The sequence below is a fragment of the Callorhinus ursinus genome, unplaced genomic scaffold (assembly GCF_003265705.2).
Source record: "Callorhinus ursinus isolate GAN/ISIS: 27379988/994484 unplaced genomic scaffold, GSC_fseal_2.0 scaffold5, whole genome shotgun sequence".
Classification (NCBI taxonomy): Eukaryota; Metazoa; Chordata; class Mammalia; order Carnivora; family Otariidae; genus Callorhinus; species Callorhinus ursinus.
Genome location: NW_027397067.1, coordinates 75,667,963 through 75,674,466, shown reverse-complemented (window position 1 = coordinate 75,674,466; position 6,504 = coordinate 75,667,963).

Below are 6,504 nucleotides of genomic sequence, written 5' to 3'. Positions count from 1 at the left end.
CCTCATTTTATGCTTGAAGAAACTGAGACCCGAAAAAGAGACTAAGTTTCCTTGATACGCTCATTTCAACTTCTCAAGTTTCTGCTAGGACGACACCTGTCTTACATTTCTTTGGTGTAATTCAGACACCAAATACAGGGATGAGCACATAGTCAGGGCCCAAGGGGTGCACACTGCATTGAACTGGATGATACCTGCCGCAGACTTCTGCCCCAGCCCTGATGGTGTCCAGCGTGCTGTCCTCTGGCAGGTGACTCTCACCCTCGTGAAAGCCCAGGAATGAGAACCTCCAGCTCACTCTTCTCTGTGCGGGTATACAGACCTAGGTTTAGATGACGCTGCCTGGTGTCGGCAGTTACTTCATGCACGCATTCCACAAAGATCTTCTTCGTGAGTGCCTGTGAGTACCAGGCACTCAGTGGAACGTAGCGGGAGTAAGATACATAAGGTCTCCACCAGCTTGGAGCTCATGTTCCAGCGTGGAGGATACAAACAAACCCGCATACAAAAACAACCACTGCAGATTCCTCCTTTATGACACGGGAAGTGTGGGCCCGCCTCATCACACCCCAGAAAGCAGTGAGCCGGCGGAGCCTACAGGCAGGCCAGCCCAGCGTCCGGCGTGGGAGGGAGGTGAGGGAAATTCGCCGCTCCCTTCCCAGCCCTGGCTTAGCACTAGGGACGTCTCACGGAGGGGGTGAAGGCAGCCCCGGGACAAGGAACAGTGTCTCCGCGCTCTCTTCCAGCCTCTCGGCTCCTACCCCGTCCACCTCCCCGGGGGGAAAACAGCCAATCTGGCTGGCAAACTCCAGGACAACGGGCTGCGAGCTGGCCCGCCAAGGAGATTTCAGAGTGTGGTTGAAAGATCAGGACACAAATGAGCTCTCATTTCTCCACCTTCTGAGGATCCAAAGGGACAGGAGCCTCAGGGTGGCCCTGAGCGTGGCCGCCTGGTCTTGTCCCCGCCTGCGGGTTTCTCTTTCTCAGACAGGTGGCCCGAGCCCACTCAGGACCAGACACAGCGGCAGACAGCCTCGTCCTGCCTCGCGCGCGCTCTCTCTGCCCGGGCTCCTTTTCCTCCAGCGGTTGGTGCTCTCTCCGTTCCGCTTTGCTCACTGAGGCCACAAGCAAAGTCTTGAGGAGATGGGCTCTGGGGCCAGATGGCGGCCTCCAGCAGCTGACCTGGCGTCTCACACCCAATTTGCTCGTCTATCCAACAGGCACGTAACGATTTTCATTTCAAAGGGGAGTGGAGAATCGGCTCAGAGATTGCTGAGTACAAAAAGCCCCGGATAACTCTTGGCTGTTTCCAGTAGCTCAGGGTAAGGAAACTTCTTAGGCCATGAACAGGGCCTGAACCACCAGCCTCTTCACTTACCAGCAGCCGGCCCCCGCTTTGTGTCGCAAGCTCAGCTAACAATGGCAGGTCATTTTCCCTTCTCTCTTCTGTGCTCGTGTGTGGCCCTCCTTCCACTGTTCCTGTCTATTCCTGGCCATAATATCATTGAAAAGCACCCCAGCGTCCCCCCGATGTCTAACACAACCCCTTCTCTCTGTGATTGCAAAGGTTTGGCAGTGATTTCCTGTTCTGTGGGGAAGGCTCAGCGTGAGGAGAAATGCCTGGCCCTGACATGCAGCGAGATAGAAAAAACAATTGCTTGTGGGCTTCAGACAAGGCCCCCAAAGCTGTTAGGAATTGCCTCCCCTCCCCCCACCCCCACGCCGGTTCCTGCGGCTTTCCCAGGCCGAGGTGGGAAGGAGAGCTCCCACTCCTAACCCTCCTTGGGCCGTGGCATTGACTGAATTAATCAGAGAGGCAGACGGCGGCCATTCAGCCTGAAGGCCACCTGTGTTCCAAATTTGAAAATCCATTCACTTGGGAAAAGCAGAGCGTCCCACGGAGAGTCAATGGATTTCAGTTCACTGAACATTGCTTTGGGCAAATAAGCAATTTTATTTCCTCTCCCCACCCCCTTGAAAACATCCATGAAGTGTTTTGTGGTGTTGCTGACAGCACGTGCCACTTCGAAGCTGGAAATAAAATCTTCTTTAAGCTATTTATAGCTGACTGGCAAATGGAAGGCAGTGGGAAAGAGACTAAGACTGGAGCTGAGAATGGTGGGGTGAGCTGGGCGCCAGCCCCCAACTCCCAGCTGTAAGCTCTGCATAAACCGCTCAGAGCCCCCCAACCCCAATTCACCTGCCCCACCTGCCCACAGAAGGAAGCAGGGTGAGAACCCCTGTGGACAGAGGAGCTGGGCAGGGCGGGGAGGGAGCACTACACGCCTTGCCAGAACAAGGGGTGTGCTTTGTAAACTGTAAAGTGCCCCAGCATGTGACGTTTCAAAGAAATTGAGGAATCCTTCTTCTCAAAGTAGGAATTTTTAGCCTGGAGTCCACGTTCTACACAGCTCTCGGGGTGGGAGGGGGAGGGTCTGGAAACCACCTGTCAATGTTTGCAAAAGTTTGAAGGGCACAGTGCATCGCTCAGAAAAAAAAAAAAAAATGTTCACTTAATTGAAAATCTCAAAAGCATCTCTGACCCAGGAGAGGTAAAACCCAACATTCCAGGTGGAGCAGGGGCTACAAACTCAAATGCCCGCTGGACCCAGGCAGGTAACCTGGGAGGGAAGCTGAGTGAGTCTGCGAAACAGGTGGATCCGTGGACACAGTGGCAAACTGGGGCTTCAGCCCCGGCAAAAGGGGCATCAAGAAATTATTGCCATTCAGGAAGGTGGGCCTAAGGACTCCTGATTCTTTTTACTTTTTTTAGAAAAAAATTTGAAACCAGATTTTTACTTATAATCTTACACTTTTTTTTTCTCCAGCAAATTCAGAGCTTTTTTTTTTTTTTTTTTTTTTTTTTGCGGGTGGACAGCCAGAGGGAAAGGGAGAGAGAGCTTCCCAAGCAGGCTCCACGCCTAGCACGGGGCACAACACAGGGCTCAATCTCACGACCCTGAGACCATGACCTGAGCTGAAATCAAGAGTCAGACGCTTTACTGAATGAGCCACCCAGGAGTCCCTAATTCAGAACTTTGAAAATTGGGTTAAACAACACATCGACTGGCTGGATTCAGCCTGAAGGTCCCCACTTTGTAAATTCTGTTCTCGGGTCCTGTGTCCCATAGCCTCAGTTCCAAGCCCAGGTCCCGACACGTTCCTGGGCTCAAGAAATGCTTATTAAAATAAACCATATCCGGTGACAGGAATACTCGGCATGCCACCACTCCCCCAAGGCGCCCTTCCCCCGGGCCCAATGAGCATCAGGGTCTTCAGCCACTGGGTCCCTGTGATCCCTCCAGACCCTCCCCTCCCAAACCAGCCTTCACTTATGGGGCCACCCCATAACACAGTACTCCATGTCGGGTCTGAGCAGCCTAGGGCCCTCAGAGCAGGACCAGCTCCTCCCTCGTGGACAGTCCCCTGCTCTAAATGTGCCTGAGACACACTCTCATGTTTCTGGAAACACCACCACCCCACTGCCTGTGGGCTGGGAGGACACTACACCACCACAAAAGAGAGGCTGGAGCAGCCTGCAAGCTGCCAGCCAAGAGATTCCTCTGCGTGTTGGGAGCGGCCGCCCCTCGGCATGTGGCAGACAACTATATCTCTTTACAGATGAGTAGACAAAGGCCCAAAGAGAGACATGTCATCCCAGACAGGGGTATGGAATTGACTGGAGAGAGAGAGAGAGAGATCCCCCAGAGGGATGAATGGAGAGCTGAGTTGTTCACACACTGCCGTTTGAAAACAGATAAACCTCCAGAAACAGAAAGACAAGGCTAGGGCAAAATGAGGCTTCAGCGCACAGAAGGTTACCTGCTGGAAGTTTTCACGCGTTCTGCCATGGTGGCAATATAGAGTCATGAATAGAGAAGTAGCCTTGACTCAAAAGACTTACTTCCTATAAGATCCAGGAAAATAACCCTAATTTCCCCGAACTTACGTTTCCTTCTCTGTGGTGACAGACTGAATTAGCTCTGACTCTTGACAGCCCCCAGTAACAGGCTCTGCATCTCCCCTTTTTCTGCACCCTGGCTTCACCTTGACCACATGCCCGGCGTTAGCCAGTGGGATGTTAGCTGTCACAGCAGGAGCAGAGACTTGAAGTGAAGTTGCACTGCCACTGGTTTGCTTCTGTGCTCCCTGGGGGAGTTGGTCCTCCCCCAGCCCAGAACCCAGACCTGAGCCCAACCTGCAGGCTGGAGTCAGGCTCAGTCGGACCGGAACCGCCAGCTGAGCCCAGCCAGATCAGCCTAGACACTGTACATTCAGTCAACGGGAAGACCCTCGAACACAGGATAAATGCTGTTGCTTTATGCCACTGGGTGTCCCATAGCAAAAGACACTGGCCTACTCATCACTGGGGGCAGCTCCAATTCTGATGAACTCATGGCACCATGCTCTGAATCAGAAGTTATGGTATTAGTGAAAGTCTCTTGGGCACTATGCCAAAGTGGGTTGTGCATATTGTTATTGGGTAAGTAATCCAGATGTCTCAAATGGGGTAAAAGAGGAAAATTATTCAATATAATCATAAAAGCAAAATGAATTATATTATCTTATTCCCCGATTCAGGCTTTTTACAGAGATCTGGTCATGTCGTTTCTCTGTAGAGAGATCTGGTCACTTTAGAACCCCACCACAACCAAGCCACCACTCTTCCAGTTTCTAAAAGCTACCTGTCTTTCTTGGCCCCGGGGCCCCTTTGCATCACTCCAACCTCTGTGTCCATCCTCACATCTCTGACTCTGCTTCTCCTCTCTCCCTCTTTCCTTATAAGGATCCTTGTGATTACACTGGGCCCACCTGGATAATCCCAGGTAATCTTCCCATCTCAAGACCCTTAATTTAATCATATCGGCAAAGTCTCTTCTGCCATGTAAAACATATTCACAGGTTCTGAGGTTTAGGATATGGACATCTTTGTGTGGACATGTCTCTGTCCACCACAGTGAACTTCTGACTTCCATCTTAGAAAAGCAGAATTCAGAAACTAGAAAATTATCCAAAAGAAGGAAAGGATATGGACTGTCACCAGCACTGTTCACACATATTATAGTTCTGCCTCCTTCAGGTCACATGGTAATATTGTACTTCCAAGTCCCCTGGAAAGCAGTCATGCCCTATGATTTGCTTTGGCCATTGAAACAGGAACAGAAGTGATAGTGGCCCCTGTAAAACCTGTTAGCAGTGTGCGATTTGTCTGCTCTCTCTCTTCTCCATCATGGCAATCGGTGGTCTCTATGTCAGCCTGAGTCCCAGAGTGAAGCAGACCCCAGATATTCCATGATGGATACACAGCATTAGTGAGAAATAAATTTTGATGTTTCCAGCCACTAAGATTTGGAGGCCTAACCTAGCCCATCCCAGCATTCAAAGCTTCAGGGCTGCCAGAAGCATGTCTGCTATAAGACTTCTTTGTGATTGTGTGTCTCCAGGTATGTCCCCAAGGACTCCTAACCACTGGTTCGGACTGAGCTGTCTTGGCCAAGGTCCAACAACAAAGAATCCAGGGATCAGAGATCAAACTAAGACCTTCTAAATCCAACTAAGTATATCCTCCCATAACTCTCTGAATGCATGCGTGTGCACCTGCACACACGAAGAGAGAACAAAGCTAGCTGTTCTCCCAGAGAAGCTGCCCCTTCATGCCTTCCACCACGTTCCCAGTTGCTTGCACAACTCCAGGCCAGAAAAGCCAGTAGGGTGGAGAATGGGCTGAAGGAGGGAAGCAGCGACATTGACTCTAACTCACTAGGTCACTCCAAAACCTAAATGGGGATGAGGATCTAAGTCGACTGACATGGAAGAGCGATGCCCAGCCAAAGAGGCTTGACAAGCTGGTTATAATTGTGTCTGCCACAATGCCTCAGTTTCAGGAAATGTAGGAAGACAGAAACCCAGACAGCCTGAGTCCTGGAGAGGCAAGCTGGTTAAGGGCCAGGAAAATCCTCCGCCACATATGTACTCACTAGAAAGGTCTTCACTGGTGATGGCTATTTGCCAAAGAGCCAGGCCTGGAAGACAGCCTGAAGGAGAAGGAGAAAACAGCTGTGTATGGGGGTGTGATTTGGGGGCCTGCGTATGTCACAGTGTGGGTTGGGATGGATAGGGAAAACAGAACACAATTTGTCTTAGAAATAAGTCCAGACCTGTCCTCCAAGGGTGTGCCTAGCACAGAGGCAGTTCTCAGTGAGTGCGGCAGAGAGGGGCTATGTTACTTGGAGAAGATTAATTCCACCTTTCAATCATGTCTTTGTTTGTTCATTCATACATTCATTCATTGTTCTTTCCTTTAAGAAGCATGAGTGGACTGGAAAACAGTATGGAGGTTCCTCAAAAAGTTGAAAATAGAGCTACCCTACAACCCAGCAATTGCACTACTGGGTATTTACCCCAAAGATACAAACGTAGTGATCCAAAGGGGCACATGCATCCCAATGTTTATAGCAGCAATGTCCACAATAGCCAAACTATGGAAAGAGCCCAGATGTCCAT